A 21694-nucleotide genomic window follows, 5' to 3' on the forward strand; every position below is an offset into this window, starting at 1 on the left:
TGGCTTCAGACATTCAGCATATGTTTAGTTTGCTCAACCTTTAGTCAGAACACCTGCTCTCCTTTTGCTTAAAAAGAAATATGGCCGCTTCCATATCTCTATTCATACAATTCATTTTAAAGTGGACATGAACTGTTTCACAGGACAGGAGGAAAACATGGAGAAATGCGCCCTGTATGTATTTAGAGAGTTTAGCCTGACTAATCCTCCCTCATCTGTGACTAATCAACTGTAATTTGATCTCTCAGCGGTGTCAGCTGGCTGCCGTGACAAGCTAATTTGCAGCTAATTTGAAACACAGGATGCTATCCCTTTGTCTCCTTTCATGAAAGCAGGAAGTAGGCACACTGCAGAATTGTTGCAGGATTTGTATCAGCTGTAACACAGAAATGTCTTATTAAAGGTTATTATGCTGTTGCATATCTTTTAGAGCAGAGAGCAAGTTTTGAGTTCAGGTGCGCTAATGGATCTGCTGCAGACATTTTTGTGTCAGATCTCACAAGACACCTTTAGGAGTCTTTTTGACCCCATACCTACATAGTTTTGCAGGCCTGGATTTACCTCACAGAAGCCTATAGGCACAGATGTCCTGGCACCTTAGATTTCCCCCTCCATGAACCTACAAACCCTCGCCCAACTGCAGTGCAAGTGTGCTGGCTGGCCCAGCTGTCACTTCCCTCTTACTTCCCTTGCCTGTCATAGATAACAACAAGTGCCCCTAAGTATTAAGTAGCCAGAAGTACCATCAGTGTAAAGTAGCTAGAGGTGCCCCCAAGCATTAGGTAGCTAGAGGAGCCCCTGCATGGAGGGAGATATCATCAGTGGAATGTAGAGAGCTGGGTGAGTAAACTCTCATTTACACTCTCATCGGGACTCTGCATAGGGAAGGAAGAAGGCAAGTGCTCTGGAGGTGAGGGAACCACCTTTCCATCATCAGGCACCTGTAGGCACATGCCTACAGTGCCTTATGTTATAGCCGGCCCTGTAGTTTTGGTAGGATTAGGGGAACTTAAACATATTGAGAAAGTTAGTATGAGTGTTTTTGTTGCTTAACCACTTTACCCCCGCGCGTACGTATTTCTCCGCCCCTTTTTCCATCCTTTAAAAACCAGGGACGGAGAAACACGTACTTTCCGCGTTCCCGACGCTGCCCGCGCTCCCGCTCGTAAACACGCTGCCCGCCGCTAGTAAACACGCCGCCGCCCGCTCGCCCAGAGATCAATGAACGGGAAAATCCGTTCCCGTTCGTTGATCTAAGCCCCGCAATGATCAGCTGCTCTCCTATGGGCAGCGCGATCATTGTGAGAAAAAACTCACGTGTCCAGCCTCCTTATTCTTCCTCCAAGCTTCCGGAAGGAAGCTTGGAGGTCGCATTAAAACAAAAAGTTACTGTGGCCATCTTGTGGCCAAATAGTAAACTACACCCTACACATTTTTCACATACAAATAAATGACTTTTACACATAAAATTAACTCATTACCTCCCACACTCCCCATTTTTTTTTTTGTAATTAAAAAAAAATTAAAAAATTTACAATTAAAAAAAATACATAAATAGTTACCTTAGGGACTGAACTTTTTAAATATTTATGTCAAGAGGGTATAACACTGTTACTTTATAAACTATGGGCTTGTAATTAGGGATGGACGCAAAACTGAAAAAAATGCACCTTTATTTCCAAATAAAATATTGACGCCAAACATTGTGATAGGGACATAATTTAAATGGTTTTATAACCGGGACAAAAGGGCAAATACGTTTCATGGGTTTTAATTACAGTAGCATGCATTATTTAAAAAGTATAATGGCCGAAAACTGAAAAATAATTATTTTTTTCCCCACATTTTTCCTATTTTCCCATTAAAACACATTTAGAAAAAAATAATTCTTGGCATAATGTCCCACCTAAAGAAAGCCTAATTGGTGGCGAAAAAAACAAGATATAGTTCATTTCATTGCGATAAGTAATAATAAAGTTATAGACGAATGAATGGAAGGAGCGCTGAAAGGTGAAAATTGCTCTGGTGCTCAGGGGGTAAAACCCCTCAGTGGTGAAGTGGTTAATATTTTATATTGTTTTGGATATTCTGTGATAACAACTGAAAATGAATACCTAGTGTTAAGGCACATGACCTTGTAGCTGTGTCCAAGTCAGTCTGATTCTAATGATCAAGTGTGCCAAGAGCAGGAATCTTTTTCTAAGATCAACTTGAATGAATGAGAATTAATAATTGTAGACACCTTTAGGGATCTTGTTGACCCCATACCTACATAGGCAAAACATTTTGGTAGGACAAGGGAACTTAAAAATATTAGAAAGGTTAGTATGTGTGTTTATTATTTCATATTATTTTGGATGTTCTGTGATAACAAATAAAATGAATACCTAGGCCCATATGCAATTCACTTTTTCTCCGCAGTTATCTCCTAGAAGATCATTTTCATCTTCTTTGTAAAATAACTTTTCAGCATTTTATAACTGAAAAAGTGCCCATAAGTTGGTGAAAAAGCACTATCAAAATTATATTAAGTATTTTCTCACTTGCTGGTGCATTTTTTGACAAGGGACTATATGAAATTAACTTTTCCTCCTGAGTTTTCTTCTAGGTGATATTTTCATAACTTGACAATAAAATGCCTTTTACAACACCAGTAAGCATGAATATACGCAAAATAGTTCTGATAATACCTTTACACCTACTTTGTGGTACTTTTTACAATTGCAAAGTGCTGAAAATGTGTTTTAAATTCAAGATGAAATATTATCTCCTAGGAGAAAACTCAGGAGAAAAAGTTAATTGAATATGGGCCCTAGTGTTAAAGAGGAACTGAAGAGAGAGGTATATGGAGGCCGCCATGTTTATTTTCTTTTAAGCAATACCAGTTGCCTGGCAGCCCTGCTGATCCTCTGCCTCTAATACTATTAGCCATTGACCCTGAACAAGCATGCAGCAGATCAGGTGTTTTAGACTTTAAAGTCAGATCTGACAAGACTAGCTGCATGCTTGTTTCTGGTGTTATTCAGATACTACTGCAGAAAAATAGACCAGCAGGGCTGCCAGGCAACTGGTATTGATTAAAAGGAAATAAATATGGCAGCCTCCGTATAGCTCTTACTTCAGTTCCCCTTTAAGGCACATGTAATTAAATGGAAATTCCATTTTTGATAAAAACAAACATAAATAAATAGATATTTACAATAAACACAGATCACCCCTGCAAAAATCATTTTGCAATTTTATTTTAACAATTTTTTTTAGAACCATCAGTGACCATAAGCTGAAAATATTCTTTAGTGGAGCCTCAGCTGCAATACGCTCTGTACTCTATTTAACCACTTAACGACCTGCAATACGCTCTGTACTCTATTTAACTACTTAACGACTGCCCACTGCAAATGGGCGGCCGGAAAGTGGACCCCGCAAGGACCGCCGCATGTACGAGAGGCGGCGGTCCTTGTACGGGCATGGGCGGAGCGATCGCGTCATCCATGACGCGATCCTCTGCCGGGGACTGGCTCCGTCCCCCTCACGCTATAACCCGCCGGCCATTCGGAAGCACCGGCGGGTTACTAGCACCCGGATCGCCGCATACAAAGTGTATAATACACTTTGTAATGTATACAAAGTGTATTATACAGGCTGCCTCCTGCCCTGGTGGTCCCAGTGTCCGAGGGACCACCAGGGCAGGCTGCAGCCACCCTAGTCTGCACCCAAGCACACGGATTCCCCCCCTGCCCCCTGATCGCCCACAGCACCCCTCAGACCCCCCCCCTGCCCACCCCCCAGACCACTGTTTGCACCCAATCACCCCCCTAATCACCCATCAATCACTCCCTGTCACTATCTGTCAACACTATTTTTTTATGCCCTAAACTGCCCCCTGCTCCCTCCTGATAACCCCCCACCCCTCAGATTCTCCCCAGACCCCCCTGACCCCCCCCCCCCCTGTGTACTGTATGCATCTATCCCCCTGATCACCTGTCAATCACCTGTCAATCACCTGTCAATCACCCATCAATCACCCCCTGTCACTGCCACCCATCAATCAGCCCCTAACCTGCCCCTTGCGGGCAATCTTATCCCCCACCCACACCAATAGATCGCCCGCAGATCTGACGTCAGATCACCTCCCAAGTACAGTGTTTACATCTGTTCTCTACCCTAAACACCCACTAATTACCCATCAATCACCCATCAATCACCCCCTATCACCCCCTGTCACTGTTACCCATCAGATCAGACCCTAATCTGCCCCTTGCGGGCACCCAATCACCTGCCTACACGCTCAGATTGCCCTCAGACCCCCCTTATCAATTCGCCAGTGCAATATTTAAATCTGTTCTTCCCTGTAATAACCCACTGATCACCTCTCAATCACCTGTCAATCACCCGTCAATCACCCCCTGTCACTGCCACCCATCAATCACCCCCTGTCACTGCCACCCATCAATCAGCCCCTAACCTGCCCCTTGCGGGCAATCTGATCACCCACCCACACCAATAGATCGCCTGCAGATCCGACGTCAGATCACCTCCCAAGTGCAATGTTTACATCTGTTCTCTACCCTAAACACCCACTAATTATCCATCAATCACCCCCTGTCACTGCTACCCATCAGATTAGACCCCTATCTGCCTCTAGGGCACCCAATCACCCACCCACACCCCAGCCCAGATCACTTCACCAGTGCATTGCTTGCATCTATTCCCCCCTCTAATCACACCTTGAGACACCCATCAATCACCTCCTGTCACCCCCTAGCACACCTACCCATCAGATCAGGCCCTAATTTGCAAGGTGTGGGCTCCTGATCACTCGGCCAAACCCTCAGATCCCCCTCAGACCCCCTTCCGATCCCCTCCCCAGTGCATTGATTGCATCTATTTTCCCCTCTAACCACCCCCAGAGACACCCATCAATCACCTCCTGTCACCCCCCTAGCACTCCTATCCATCAGATCAGGCCCAATACAACCTGTCATCTAATAGGCCACCCTGCTTATGACCAGTTCCACAAAATTCGCCCCCTCATAGACCACCTGCCATCAAAATTTGCAGATGCTTATACCCCTGAACAGTCATTTAGAGACATTTGGTTTCCAGACTACTCACAGTTTTGGGCCCGTAAAATGCCATGGTGGTATAGGAACCCCACAAGTGACCTCATTTTAGAAAAAAGACACCCCAAGGTATTCTGTTAGGGGTATGACGAGTTCATAGAAGATTTTATTTTTTTGTCAAAAGTTAGCGGAAATTGATTTTTATTGTTTTTTTTTCACAAAGTGTCATTTTTCACTAACTTGTGACAAAAAATAAAATCTTCTATGAACTTTCTAAAATGGGGTCACTTGTGGGGTTCCTATATTGCCCTGGCATTTTAGGGGCCCTAAACCGTGAGGAGTAGTCTAGAAAACAAATGCCTCAAAATGATCTGTGAATAGGACGTTGGGCCCCTTAGCGCACCTAGGCTGCAAAAAAGTGTCACACATGTGGTACCGCCGTACTCCAGAAAAGTAGTATAATGTGTTTTGGGGTGTATTTTTACACATACCCATGCTGGGTGGGAGAAATCTCTCTGTAAATGGACAATTGTGTGTAAAAAAAATCAAACAATTGTCATTTACGGAGATATTTCTCCCACCCAGCATGGGTATGTGTAAAAATACACCCCAAAACACATTATACTACTTCTCCTGAGTATGTGTGGCACTTTTTTGCACCCTAACTGCGCTAAGGGGCCCAAAATCCAATGAGTACTTTTAGGATTTCACAGGTCATTTTGCGGCATTTGATTTCCAGACTAATCCTCACGGTTTAGGGCCCCTAAAATGCCAGGGCAGTATAGGAACCCCACAAATGACCCCATTTTAGAAAGAAGACACCCCAAGGTATTCTGTTAGGACTATGGTGAGTTCATAGAAGATTTTATTTTTTGTCACAAGTTAGCGGAAAGTGACACTTTGTGGAAAAAAAACAATACAAATCAATTTCCGTTAACTTGTGACAAAAAAATAAAATCTTCTATGAACTCACCGTACTCCTAACAGAATACCTTGGGGTGTCTTCTTTTTAAAATGGGGTCATTTGTGGGGTTCCTATACTGCCCTGGCATTTTAGGGGCCCTAAACCGTGAGGAGTAGTCTGGAAACCAAATGCGGCAAAATGACCCTTGAAATCCTAAAGGTACTCATTGGAATTTGGGCCCCTTAGCGCAGTTAGGGTGCAAAAAAGTGCCACACATGTGGTATCGCCATACTCGGGAGAAGTAGTACAATGTGTTTTGGGGTGTATTTTTACACATACCCATGCTGAGTGGGAGAAAGATCTCTGTAAATGGACAATTGTGTGTAAAAAAAAAATCAAAAAATTGTCATTTACTGAGATATTTCTCCCACCCAGCATTGGTATGTGTAAAAATACACCCCAAAACAAATTATACCACTTCTACTGAGTACGGCAATACCACATTTGTGGCACTTTTTTGCAGCCTAACTACGCTAAGGGGTCCAAAGTCCAATGAGCACCTTTACGCTTTACAGGGGTGCTTACAATTTAGCACCCCCCAAAATGTCAGGACAGTAAACACACCCCAAAAATGACCCCATTTTGGAAAGTGTAGAGAAACCGAGAGCCCAATATAGTGTAGTATGTTAAGCATAAATGAAATAAAGGTTATCGTGAGAAAATTATACTCACAAACATGGGTTACCACACAGGCAACCACTGTATAGGCAGGTGAGGAGATTAGACCTGTCCTCACTCAGGGATAAGAAGTCGCTCTCTGTAGATGCGAAAGGGGGTAGATCACCCCTCCACCAGGGGTGGACACAGTATAGCAGTAGGAGAACAGAGGCGCCAGCAGGATAAAAGGCTGAGGCGCTACACCTGCTATTGCTGAAATTCTGTCTTGTCCCCATGTTTATTGCCTGATGAAGCGGGCTGGGCCTGCGAAACGCGTTGCACTGTTTTGAGGTACTAATTAATAAATGTGACTACTATTCAGACAGTCTTTCGTGTCTGCTTTATGGAGGTAAGTCCACCGCTTCCTCCCAGCAAATTTTAAAGTTTTTATCCATTTTTATCCTGCTGGTGCCTCTGTTCTCCTACTGCCATTTTGGAAAGTAGACACTTTAAGGTATTCAGAGAGGGGCATGGTGAGTCCGTGGCAGATTTCATTTTTTTTGTCGCAAGTTAGAAGAAATAGAAACTTTTATTTTATTTATTTTTTTTTGTCACAAAGTGTCATTTTCCGCTAACTTGTGACAAAAAATAATATCTTCTATGAACTCACTATGCCTCTCAGTGAATACTTTGGGATGTCTTCTTTCCAAAATGGGGTCATTTGGGGGTATTTATACTATCCTGGAATTTTAGCCCCTCATGAAACATGACAGGTGGTCAGAATAGTCAGAGATGCTTGAAAATGGGAAAATTCACTTTTTGCACCATAGTTTGTAAACGCTATAACGTTTACCCAAACCAATCAATATAGGCTGAATGGGGTTTTTTTTATCAAAAACATGTTTGTCCACATTTTTCGTGCTGCATGTATACAGAAATTTTACTTTATTTGAAAAATGTCAGCACAGAAAGTTAAAAAAAATCATTTTTTGACAAAATTCATGTCTTTTTTTGATGAATATAATAAAAAGTACAAATCGCAGCAGCAATCAAGTAGCACCAAAAGAAAGCTTTATTAGTGACAAGAAAAGGAGCCAAAATTCATTTAGGTGGTAGGTTGTATGAGCGAGCAATAAACCGTGAAAGCTGCAGTGGTCTGAATGGAAAAAAAAGGTCTGGTCCTTAAGGGGGGTAAAGCCCACGGTCCTCAAGTGGTTAAGGAGCTGTTATGATAAGACCCTCCAGATATTCCCTTCTTGCCACAAGAGCAATTAGCAAATGTTTTTTTCAACACATAAAAACAAAGCAATTAAGCTGAAACAATGCCTGTATATAGAGATAACCTGAAAACAGTTTTTCCTCAACAAACTTAGAATGTTTCACAATAATCTATGCAACACACAGAGACAATCCGAAAATATTTAGTTTGCCCTTGCCATTTCCAGAGAAAGCCAAAAGTCTTCTGTGCAAACTATACTCATCAAGAGGAATATGTGGGATGCTTTAGCACTACGGTAATGATTATAAAGCAGTAAAAGATACTGCAGAATATAGATGAATATTAATAACCAATAGCAAAACTATCTGCCTTTTCAAGATGCAAAAAGCTGGGTACACACATGAGATAAAAGTATTTGGAAAATGAAAGGTCAAAGGCCAATTTTACCACCTCCATGTAGCAGGAGAGCCATACCTACACAGTCTATTCTTCAGCTGGGTACACTGTTCAGATAACAATCTGAGAAATTAATCTAACACATAGGTTTGAACGTTTGAAAGACTGATCATTCTAAAGATTTCTGTTTACTATTCTGGTGTTAGCTACACATTATACAATTTTCTGTTAGATTTACCTGCCAGATTGATTTTTTTCCAACACGTCCGATCTTAAATTTGGATCCATTTGATCCATTTTCCGATTGATTTCCATAGAAGTATTGGAAAAAAATCGATCTGGCAGGTAAATCTAACAGAAAATTGTATCGTGTTTGCCAAGCATAAGATTACATTTACTTCCTTTCTCGTACACACCTTGTTTAATGGACAGTAATCTGCAGATAAGATCTGAAATATTGAAAGATAAGTATCTTTCACCTGGTACTGAACATTTTTTTCTGCATGGGGAGAGCACTGAAACTGTCCATCCTCTACTGACCTATTCATTGTATTCATCTTTTGTTATGTAAGTGATCTCCAGCTTAGATCATTCCTTCAATATGCCTTTTGTTTATACTGTGGAATGTTAATGAAGTTAACACCTTGCTGGGTGGGTGTGAGTTTCAGTAAAGAGGCCTGGACACAGTCCTTTCATAGGTCTGTAAATAGACCTTTTGTTGTTAACAATAAGACATTTTTAACCAATTCAAAACTACTTCATGTATGTAAATGGAGGAGAAGTGAATATAAAATGGGTCAGACCTCAGTCAGGCAGAAGGCTCACAGAGAGATCACAGGAACAAGGGGACCCAATACTACTTTCTACCAGGTAACTATAAACATACTGATTTCCTGATCTGTAATATTGATTGTATTGTTATTTTGCTTTCTTTAAATTATCAATCATGTTAATAAGTTTGATATTATACAGAAATGGCTTTTGCATGTGTGACTCATAACTGGATGACACTTGTCTGATTTTATACTTTACAAAAGTAAACCTGTTAGAGGGGAAACACTGACGCTGCCAGTGGTAGGCCTGGGCTATACAGAAAATATTTTTTTGCTTGTGATCAAGAGATTTAACTTCTTGCTGAAAGGTGCTGTTTGTGTCAACTTTGTTGTATATGAAATCATATAAAGTGTAAAAAATAAGTTACTACAGATGAACAAATGTTCACGTAAATGATCAGATTTAGCGCTATCATGATAAGGTGATGTAACATTATAAAAGAGAGGTATAACAATCTGAAAGTTTTGAGGAGAGTGCATTATGCATATATTTAAAAGAAGTGTGTGTTTATTTGGGTGCCTTGATTGCCATTATTTTGAATATCAGTCATGATACTGTAATATTATCTAAGCGTCAGTAATTTGTGTGCCACTATTGTCATCACTTAATCACCTCTAACACATCCCAATATTAAATTAACCCATACCTCTTAACACTATCAAATCTAACCTTTTACTAACCTCTCTCAAAACACTAACCTTCCTATAACTAAGCCTCAATGTAACATTCAGCACCATCCCCTAACATTAACCCTGCTATAAGTGAGCCTAGTACTAATCTTTTAGCCAAGCTTTTCAACCAGTAATCCTACAAGGCAGCCAATAACAGTACTCAGCTATATTTTATCAATAACTGTGTTGGCTATACCTGCACTGCACTTAATCTGGAGTTTGGCGATATAACAACCCATCACTGATTTTGATATCCTATGCCAATATGCATGCTATGCAAACAGGCAGAGGTGAGCTGCCCAATTTAATTGCTTGGCACACCATAGCCACACATGTACACTGTGGTTTATAGCAGCACCGAATTTCACAAATCGTCTGTGCACCCAAATTAACTGCTTTGGTGCACTTCTTTTCAGGGTGTGCTTTTAAAAACGAAGGGAATCTTGAGAATCCCCCTTGAGGACTTGAACAAGCCTATAGCCTGTTGGTAAAAGGCTCACAGCTGTCAGATAATACTCCCTACAGTAAGCAACAACTTCAGAGGAATATTTATTTTTCAAGTGCCAACATATTCTGTGGCGCTGTACAAAGTAGGAAAACAAACAAGGGATACATAATGATACAGACAATGATATACATCAAATATGGACACTGGTATAAAGTACAGAACTGGTGATTACAATAGCAGATGTAACATGATTACAATAGCAGATGTAACATGAAGAAAAAAATGTATAGCAGAGTGCAAGCTATTAAATGAACAACATTCCAAGACACAAAAGGGTCATACAATTGTAACTGATATTCATGTATACTTATTTTAAATGTCTACTAGTGTACCCAAGCCACATGTATAATTTTTTTCCTGTATATAGATTTGTGATGCATCCACTGATGCTATGTGGTAACTTTCCAAATATACTATTACAATAATGAAAGTTTTAGTCATAAACTTTGTATTTTGTTTCTTTATCTTTACAATGTTAGAATTGTTTTTTTTCCCTCTGGAAAGGAATTATAAATGTGTCTTTTATATCTGTTAGGCTGTTGACTTAAGGCAAAATTGTTCCTTTATGCAAACATCTAAGTAGTTTTTCATTTTCACTGTGTAATGGTTATCTTATTAGGAGATATTGTATCTGTTCTTGTATTCTGGCTGTGAAGACGTTTCTCTTTAACTTAAAAGAAACCATGTCCAAGGATTGAAATTCATTCCAATCAGAGACTGATACCCCCTTTCCCATGAGAAATCTTTACCTTTTCTCAAACGGCTCATCAGGGGGCTCTGTATGGCTGACATTGGGCTTGATTCACTAAAGGGTGCTAACAGTTAGGACGCCTAAAAGCTTTGCATGTGCAAACTAGGGTGCTACGTAGTTTGCACGGCAAAGCTGTTACTGTTCGTGTGCTATTTTAGCGCACAAAAAAGTTTGTGCGCGTAAAGTTTTACACACACTACTTCGCATGCAAAATCAGCTGCTTCACGTGCAAAGTATGCTTATCACGCTACTTAGCACATGAAGCAGCTGATTTTGCACGTGAAGTAGTGCCCATAAAACATTACGCACGCAAAAGAGAAGAGGCATTTTGCACGTGATAAGCAGCTTTTCACTGGCGTGCTAACAGTTAGCATGCTTTTGTGAATCAAGCCCATTGTGTTGAAACCCCTCTCTGTGGGAGCCTTGTTGCATTGTGGGAAATAACAGCTGTTTTCAACTGCCAAAAAACGCAAGCAGCATCTCCTTCCACTGAAATCACCTGCCAGCAGTAAAAATGTCACCATATGATAAATGTCAGAATGTAAATAAGGGAGAGGAAAGATTTTACAATGGGCAAACACTGACTAAACCATTTATACATAATTATTGTAAAAATTAAGCACTTATTTTATTTTCACTGGAGTTCCCCTTTAAAGTTACACTATCACGAAATAAGTAGGCAGTTAAAACCTAACAGACCTGACAGGTTTTGGGCCAGTTCCTCTCCTCATGGGGGATTCTCAGGATTTACTTTGTTTCAACAGCATTTCCTGAACAGCAGTTGCAAAGTCTACATGACAAAATAGTGTGCATGTGAGTAGAGAGGCTGGCTGGTATCTAACGATTTTGACAGTTAAACTGCTGTTCAGGAAATGCCATTGAGAACAAAGAACACCCTTAGAATCCCCCATGAGGAGATGGACTATCCCAAAACCTGTCGGTTTTGTCAGATTTTAACTGCCTCCTTTTTTCGTGATAGTGGTTCCTTAAGTGATGAGGCAATTGTGGGATGTCTCATGCAGCAGCTGTGATTTCTAAAGAACGTTAAAATGAGTTATTTCTGAATATAATGTCATCATGGGCAATATGTTTATTTATTTGGAGCAAATTCTTCAAATTGCATATTTCTGAGATGACAATGTTTCTGTTCAACTCTCATTAATGATGATCTAATGAAAAACAAACAGCATTATAAGCTGTCCTATGCTAATTTCAAATGCCTGACATGATTATTCTATGAAGTATACTTTTGTAGAATATATATACTAGTAAAAAGACCTGCTCATTAAAAAACAGGTGCTGGGCCACGGCTGCTACCCTCCTCCCCCCCCCCCCCCCCAGAATGCATCCCGCTTGCTCGTCCGCCACTGCTGTCCAAAGTATACAGTATGCATACAGTGAGATATTGTTTGCTTGGCAGTTGGAAAAAGCTATTATTTCCCACAATGCAATGAGGTTTACAAACAGCAAACTGTCAGTTCTGGAAGCACAGACACAGGAGGATGTAGAGACGCAGGGGGTTTATTATATAGCATATCTTACTATACTGTCAGAACTTCTCATAATATAGTAAAGATAACATATAATTATTTAATTGTAGGTGTGACAAAAAGCTGAATTCCTGCTCTACACCTAAAAAGTATCTGTCAACAGAGTGGATCTCCAGCAGCCCATGATGAGTCACAGAGGAGACACAATGCATCACTGCTCAGAGTGTGGGAAAAGCTTCACTCGTCCATCACATCTTATTATACACCAGAGGAGTCACACTGGAGAGAGGCCATTTTCTTGTCCTGAATGTGAGAAATGTTTTACTGTGAAATCACACCTGAAAGTTCATCAGAGGATTCATACAGGAGAGAAACCTTTTTCCTGCTCTGAATGTGAGAAGTCCTTCAGAAGTAAAAAAAAACTTCAACATTCATCTCCGGATTCACACAGGAGAGAAGCCATATAAATGCACAGAATGTGACAAATGCTTCACACGGGAGGCAGTTCTTACTCAGCATCAAAGAACTCACACAGGAGAAAAGCCATTTAAATGTACAGAATGTGATAAATGCTTCACGCAAAGGTCAAGTCTTACTCAGCATCAGAGAACTCACACAGGAGAAAAGCCTTTTAGTTGCTCAGAATGTGACAAGAGCTTCACATGGGAGGGACATCTTACTCGGCATCAGAGAAGTCACACAGGAGTAAAGCCATTTAGTTGCTCAGAATGTGACAAGAGCTTCTCAGAACGGTCACATCTGAGAAGTCATCAGAAGATACATGAGCGAGTGGATGTCAGCCCGTAAACTAATTTCAATGAACATTTTTGTTGCAGCATCACAGGATTATGACTTTTAATTGTAAAAGTTTCATTAACATATGCATCTTTGAAGCTTATATAGATAGCTTCAGAAAACATGGATACACAGAAATTACAAAACTGCAGATGAAGTGAACTTCTAAATCCTAACTGATTTCTAAATATATTTTTACATTTTTTTGCACAATAGACGATAATAGCATAAGGATATCCATCTAATCAGTGTTTCATTTACAGTCCACTATTATGGAAAAAAAATGTAAACTTTGGAATCCATGTGTATGTATAATTATAAAATGTGCATTTGTCAAAGTGTAAAACGCCATCAAAAAACCTTTATTTTCTGTCACTTTTACTTGCAGTAGTTTGTAAAAATCTAACAGATGTGACAGGTGTTGGACTTATCTAAATCCTCTTAGGGGATTTTTATGTTTTTCTTTATTTTCAAAAGTACTAACTGAATGGCAGGTGCTCAGTCCAGCTACCAATAAAGTGCACAAACATGTAGGGAGGCTGACCAACATCCTTGTTTATCTCCTTTCCAGGGAATGCTTTTGTAAAGAATAAAGGAAATACTGAGTATTCCACATGATGAGATGGAATAATCAAAAAACTTTCAGATCTGTTAGATTTTTATTACCTACTGTTAGCAACAGCTATTGTATTTCTTATAAGAATGTGTAAACATTTACTTTAAATCTAACCACTTTTTGCAATAGTGGTCCTATAAGTAAATGATCTTTATATAAAAGATCTGTAAATATATCTGTTTTTTACATTAATTGAACGTGATTATCCATGTATTTCTATATTTGCGTGGAGGTGTGTGGACAATCAGTTTTAGAAAATGTTGTCATTTTAAATTCAATATATTTTCATCCCTTCTTGACTAATGGTGGGGGGACAGTTAAACTAGTTTGTATGTATGTGATTTTATCTGCTCATTGATTGATGTTTTTATGTGTTTTAAGTTTAATTCAATAAAACCTGTAATATCTTTTTAGTATTTTTTGTGATAGAAATTTTGTTTGCATCGTTGTTCTATGAAATGGGTCTTATTACTAATTTCCAAAGCATCGTAGCCAAACAATAGAGCAACAGGTATGCAAAAGAGTCCATTACCATGGACATAGTCACTGAACTACCTCAAACAAAAGACATCCATGGCAAACCAAAATATAAATATATATCACACCATGAAGTATAAACAAATATCTTTATTAAGGGATATATCTCATAAAACCAAATTAAAACCACAAGACACGGCAGGTGGGAATACAGCCGAGGTAACAAATAATGTAAAAACTATATTTCAGATAGTAGACACCCATAGGGTGTAAGGTCACCCCATATAGCAATGTATAATAACACAAGTGCCTACACGGCAGATCAAATAGTGCTGCAACGTGGCTGCTGTGCAGGGCAGATAAACTGCATAAATAACTAGTGACAGATGGTCAACCAAAATCGACTCACCCTGGGATGGGGAAAAAAAAGCACACCAAGACTGGACAACCGTGTCTGAGCTCACGCGGACGGAACACTGTCCTTCATCGGAGATAGCTAATCGCAACTAAGGTGTCCCTAAAAAACTGAGAGTCTTGGGTGTGAGGTCCGTGGTCTCAACTCCCTGGAACTAGTCTTAAGTATAACACAATAATAACACAATAATAACACAGTATTCTGGCTAAGTGTGGATTCCCAGGTCCACCTGGTTCCAACACACTGAAGGATCTGACTAAGGTCTGAGTGCTAACACATAAGCATTCGCAACGGCAGACAACTGGCAACTGACAGGGAGGAAGTATATATATAGCAAGGTGCTCCTCAGCACCACCCAGTCCCATTCAGCCAATCACCCGCTGTGCTGGGATCAGCTGAACGTCCAGATCAGCTGATCCTTCTCCTATTGGCATAAAGGGCTTGCCTGTTAGCGCGCGCGCGCGTAGCTCTCCATCTGTGTGCACTACTAGGTTCAGACAAACCAGGCGCATGTTGTTGCGGAGAAACCGCCGGTCTGAACGCGGCACCAGCCGCCTCGCTGTCAGAGCGAGGAATCTCCACACTCCATTACAGTATATCTGGGTGTGGTGGTACAGAAGTGCTGCTTGGCCGAGGCGAATCAAGCAGGTGCGCACCCAAAGCAGTAAAAAAGAAGGTAATTTTGGTGCTCGCACTGTCCCGCTCTGCAGCCTGACCTGGGCACTGCCATGAACATAACATTGTTATATCCATGTCCACGCAAGGGTAATTCGGTTATCCGATGATCGCTGGACCCCAAATTACTTCTCCCTCTGAGTTGCTATGACTTGGAGGGGGAATAGTAATTAACGCCACTGGGAGATGTCATTCTGCTCACCCTGCGCCAAAAAGTTTGGGCGGCAAAATGCCATGTATGCCACAGCAGGGGCCTCCTGTGCTGCCATTACTGCTCTGTCTGTTACTTGTAGGGCTGCTGTTGCCTCCCCATCATTCATACACAGACCTCAGATCAGCAGTAATGTGAACAGAGGAAAGAGCGGCACAGCGGAAGTGAGGTCATTGCTTATTTCCTGCATTTTATGTGTGTCATATGGTTACTGAGTGCTACATCACTTTGGATCACGGCTGATCTGCAGGTCTCTGAGTGTTGGGGAAAGGGAGGTTGGGTGGGGATTGGTGGAAGGACAGCTTTGGCTACTAATTAATTATTTAAGTATTTATATAGTCCCGAAACATTATGCAGCACTGTACAGAATGTATTGTCTTGTCACTAACTGTCCCTCAGAGGAGCTCACAATCTAGTGCCTACCATAGTCATATGTCTATGTATGTATCGTGTAGTGCATGTATCATAGTCTAGGACCAATTTAGGGGGGAGCCAAAAAACGTATCCGTATGTGTGAGGAAACCCAAGTGCTTGGAGTAAAGCTATGCAGACCTGGGGAGAACATACAAACTACTTGCAGGGGGTGACTATATATGCTGGGGAGTGCAACTTTGACTACCTACCTATACTGAAGGGCTACTGTAACATTCACTGAAGCTGCGGCTGCGGGCACGCGGGGTGTCTCCGCAGCCGGCTTGCTTTCCTGCTCGGGGAGTTCGCCCGTTCCTCTGGCGTCTAGTACGCCAAGGATGGGATTGTCATTTGCCCAGAGCGTTGCTGTATTGTGCGGGCTCGCACGTAGACAGGACCTTTATGCGGGGAGGAGGCGCGTCAGCTGACCGGCTGGTTGGCTGACGTCAGAGGTGACTCACGGCGCTCCGGATTGGCTGATTGGAGTGGGTGCGGCCGTGGGGTCTCCTCTGCTTCAAAAGCCTTCGGTATTCACTCACAACTTGTCTGCTGTTGTGAATGCTTATGTGTTAGCGCTCAGACCTTAGACAGTATCTGGTGTGCTTTGATATGGGAGGAAACCAGGGATTTCACACAAGACTAGGATTATTGTATTATGGTTATATTTGATATTCTGTGTATGACTCTGGCTTATCTCTGACCTTGCTCTTGCTAATCGATTCTGTACCTCTGCCCATCTGACTCTGTAGCTGAACTCTGCCTTAATTATCACTACTCTCTTGCCTGCCGACTCTGTACTGTTCCTACCTATCTGTTACTGATCCTAGCCTGTCTGACCACTCTACTCACCAGTGAGCCCTTGTCACTGGTGAGGTGCTCACTGATAGTACTCACCAGCTCCTCCGGTGAGGTCTAGTCAAACTATTCAGTTACGGTGTACCAATAGTACCCACCAGCTCCTCTGGTGAGGTCTCGTCAAACTATTCAGTTACTGTGTACCAATAGTACCCACCAGCTCCTCTGGTGAGGTCTAGTCAAACTATTCAGTTACTGTGTACCAATAGTACCCACCAGCTCCTCTGGTGAGGTCTAGTCAAACTATTCAGTTACTGTTGCACCAAGCACTATACACCTTGCTATTCTGCTAGCTATACTTGCATTATTGGTGATTCTGCAGATCACCACATAATCAGGTATAGTATCTGTATTATCGGTGATACTGCAGATCACACATAATCAGACGTCTGTGTTGCTACACCAATCGTTACAGCTACCTATTGGGGAGGGGGCACCATTGGCTACCCATTACAGGAGAAAGGACCTCTGACTGGCACGGGGGAGAAGAGCCACAAATGTGCCATGTGGGGCCACAAAAACCTTAGTAGCACCCCTGTGGTGGTAGCTGTATATGCATTCTTATGCATACATTAAAAATATATGTATATACTAAATATATATCTATATCTATCTATCTATCTATCTATCTATCTATCTATCTATCTATCTATCTATCTATATATATATATATATACATATATATATATAGTAATATATAATTCCTAACAAAGGTATAAGGGACAAATTTATCCAACTGATTTTACAGTAGCATCTACTGTCTCACAGCTGCATACTATAGTGACATAATACACATCCTGTGGGTCAAGTGATGTTAAAGGAAGAATCACTGTGTATTTCTTTTTAATTGTTGGTGGGTTTTTTTTAACATCCATGTGAGCCCTGTATGCTGGGATACAAGGCTTAGTGCAGAGATCACTGACGGACTCTGGGAGCTCTCTAAATAAACAAATAGTCCGTAACTGTGTGTCAGGTTAGTTGAACTCACTTACCTGAATCTTTGGATACCGAGACATGGAGGACAGCTTCTCTTGCAGGTCACTGCCAATTGCCCCTGAGGTTGGAACAGGAAGCGCAAGGCAGCGAATGGCAGGAGAGCTGGAGATGCAGATGATGATCCGTGTACTTCAGTGGCTGATGAAGTGTATCTCTGATGAAGGAACGGTGGGCAGGCTGAACCAGCACCAGGAAGTCTTAATGATAAAACGGGTAGTCTCCAGAGCAGTTCTCGGTCAGTTAGTTTAGCAGAGATTGGCAGCAGATCAGGAACTCGGACACAGAGTAGGTCAGCAACAGATCGGATCCTCAGACAAGCCAAAGTCGGTACCAGAGCGGGAAGTCGGATGGAGCAGAGGTCGGCAACGGATCAGATTCTCAGACGAGCCAGGGTCAAAACCAGAGCGGGAAGTCGGACAGAGCAGAGGTCGGCAACAGATCGGATAGTCATACAAGCCAGGGTCATCAACAGGATTCAGGAATCAGGGCAGATACTGATCAGGTCACGTAACAACACAAGCTGCAATACTACAGCAAGTTGTGAGTGCTGCTTCCTGGTTTAAATAGGCCTTTCGGCGCCAAAGTGGTGTACGCTTGCGCTGACATGCTTACGCGTCACGCCAGCGCACGCGCACAAAGAATCCATTGCCAACACGGACCTCCATACACATGCGCCAGCAGACGCGACGAGCTTACGCGGCACGCCAGCACACGCGCACAAAGAATCCGCGTCCAACGCGGACCTCCATACGCATGCACCAGCGGACGCGACGTGCATCAACACACCCCCCAGAAGGAGAGCATGTCAACACACACGCGCTGGACCCCCGTGTGTACCTGCCGCCAGACCAAGGTTAGTGACCGTGACACTGTGGCGATTGGACTTCCGGGAGGCTCCAGCAGCAGAAAGCTGCCTTGGTGATTGCAAAGGAAAGGGGGAAGTGCGAGAGTCTTTTGATGTGTGTGCAAGCCACGGGAGAAACAGCATGAGTGGTCCCAATGATTTATATGATGGAGGGTGAGGGAAAAAAAGACTGTTTGTTTATTTAGATTGCTCCCAGAGTCTGTCAGCTCAGCTCAGCGTCCGCACTGAGCCAGCATACAGGGCTCACACGGATGTTAAAAACCCACTAACAATTAAAAGGAATTACACCATGATTCTTCTGCATGTATGCAGTGACTACTGTGGGGGTACTTAAAGGGGCACTACAGCAAATAATTGTAAATGTAAACACTTGGTGCTCAAATACCCCTTTTCAAAATTCGAGTTAGGTCGAATTCGAATAGTAAATTATTCGAGGTCAGTCGAATATTCGAGTCGAATAATTTTTACTATTCGATTCGACCTCGGAATTCGAGCTCACTATTCGAGTCGGTATTCGAGCTCATTATTCGAGCTGACTATTCGAAATGGCCTTAAATAGCTTCCAACACTTGTTTTGAGGGTGAATGATGCAAGAAACATCTTTCCTTTAAAAAAAAAAAAGTTGAAAAGAGAAGTTGTGTCCAGAAATTTGTTCAGTACTGTATATACTTCTTCTTCTTCTTCTTTATCTTCTATATCTTCTTCTTCTTCTTCTTCTATATCTTCTTCTTCTATATCTTCTTCTTCTATATCTTCTTCTATATCTTCTTCTTCTTTTATATTGTCTTCTTCTTCTTCATCTTCTTCATCTTCTTCATCATCATCTTCTTCTTCTTCTTCATCTTCTTTTTCTTCATCTTCTTCATCTTCTTCATCTTCTTCTTCATCTTCTTCATCTTCTTCTTCATCTTCTTCATCTTCTTCATCTTCTTCTTCTTCATCTTCTTCATCTTCATCTTCTTCATCTTCTTCATCTTCTTCTTCTTCATCATCTTCTTCTTCTTCATCTTCTTCATCTTCTTCATCTTCTTCTTCATCTTCTTCATCTTCTTCTTCATCTTCTTCATCTTCTTCATCTTCTTCTTCATCTTCATCTTCTTCTTCTTCTTCTTCATCTTCTTCTTCATCATCTTCTTCTTCTTCATCTTCTTCATCTTCATCTTCTTCATCTTCTTCATCTTCTTCTTCTTCATCGTCTTCATCTTCTTCTTCTTCATCTTCTTCATCTTCTTTTTCTTCATCTTCTTCATCTTCTTCTTCTTCATCTTCTTCATCTTCTTCATCTTCTTCTTCATCTTCTTCATCTTCTTCATCTTCTTCTTCTTCATCTTCTTCATCTTCATCTTCTTCATCTTCTTCATCTTCTTCTTCTTCATCATCTTCTTCTTCTTCATCTTCTTCATCTTCTTCATCTTCTTCTTCATCTTCTTCATCTTCTTCATCTTCTTCTTCATCTTCTTCATCTTCTTCTTCATCTTCATCTTCTTCTTCTTCTTCTTCATCTTCTTCTTCATCATCTTCTTCTTCTTCATCTTCTTCATCTTCATCTTCTTCATCTTCTTCATCTTCTTCTTCTTCATCATCTTCATCTTCTTCTTCTTCATCTTCTTCATCTTCTTCTTCTTCATCTTCTTCATCTTCTTCATCTTCATCTTCTTCATCTTCTTCATCTTCTTCTTCATCTTCTTCATCTTCTTCATCTTCTTCTTCTTCATCTTCTTCATCTTCATCTTCTTCATCTTCTTCTTCTTCATCATCTTCTTCTTCTTCATCTTCTTCATCTTCTTCATCTTCTTCTTCATCTTCTTCATCTTCTTCATCTTCTTCTTCATCTTCTTCATCTTCTTCATCTTCTTCTTCATCTTCATCTTCTTCTTCTTCTTCTTCATCTTCTTCTTCATCATCTTCTTCTTCTTCATCTTCTTCATCTTCATCTTCTTCATCTTCTTCATCTTCTTCTTCTTCATCATCTTCATCTTCTTCTTCTTCATCTTCTTCATCTTCTTCATCTTCTTCATCTTCTTCTTCTTCTTCTTCTTCTTCTTCTTCTTCTTCTTCTTCTTCTTCTTCTTCTTCTTCTTCTTCTTCTTCATCTTCTTCTTCTTCAATATCGTCTTCTTCTTCACTTATTTCTCTTTTCAAATTTTTTTTTTTTAAAGAAATGCAGCTATTTTTGAGCGTAACAAATAGCTGGTGGCGCACGCATGTTGGAAGCGCCATTGTATGTGCTCCCTGGCAGTGGAAACACACAGACAGCAGGAGGTAAATTCAGCAGCAGGAGGAGGAGGATGAGTGTGTGGCAGCAGGCAGTCAATGAGGCAGGCAGCGTGACATAATAGCCCTGGTACCTAGCGGTGATACCAGGGCTGTAAATAAACACAGCAGGCAGGAGGTCCCAGACAGCGGTCGTGCAGCCCACATTGTGTCCAATACACAACTGGGACAACACAGTTTTCAACCCGGGCACCTCAGAAAAATTAAACCTTTTTTTTTTTTTGTTTTGTTTTGTTTTGTTTTTACAACAAATTACACAGATATAGCTATTTTTTGACGTAATAGCTGGTGGCAGAGTGGCAGCAGAAGGTAAATCTGTGTACCCTGGCAGTGGGAAACACAGACAGACAGCAGCAGCAGCAGGAGGAATGGAGGAGTAATTATGTGTGCAGCTATTGTTTGACGTAATAGCTGGTGGCAGAGTGGCAGCAGAAGGTAAATCTGTGTACCCTGGCAGTGGGAAACACAGACAGACAGCAGCAGCAGCAGGAGGAATGGAGGAGTAATGTGAGCAGCTATTGTTTGACGTAATAGCTGGTGGCAGAGTGGCAGCAGAAGCTAATTCTGTGTACCCTGGCAGTGGGAAACACAGACAGACAGCAGCATCAGCA

The 21694-nt window shown here is 41.4% G+C and overlaps 1 pseudogene; it reads left to right on the forward strand.

The window, feature by feature from the left end:
- Positions 1 to 21694, forward strand: part of LOC137562633 (zinc finger protein 585A-like) — a 177709-nt pseudogene that overhangs the window by 16323 nt on the left and 139692 nt on the right.

Source organism: Hyperolius riggenbachi, chromosome 3 (genome assembly GCF_040937935.1).
Source record: "Hyperolius riggenbachi isolate aHypRig1 chromosome 3, aHypRig1.pri, whole genome shotgun sequence".
Classification (NCBI taxonomy): domain Eukaryota; kingdom Metazoa; phylum Chordata; class Amphibia; order Anura; family Hyperoliidae; genus Hyperolius; species Hyperolius riggenbachi.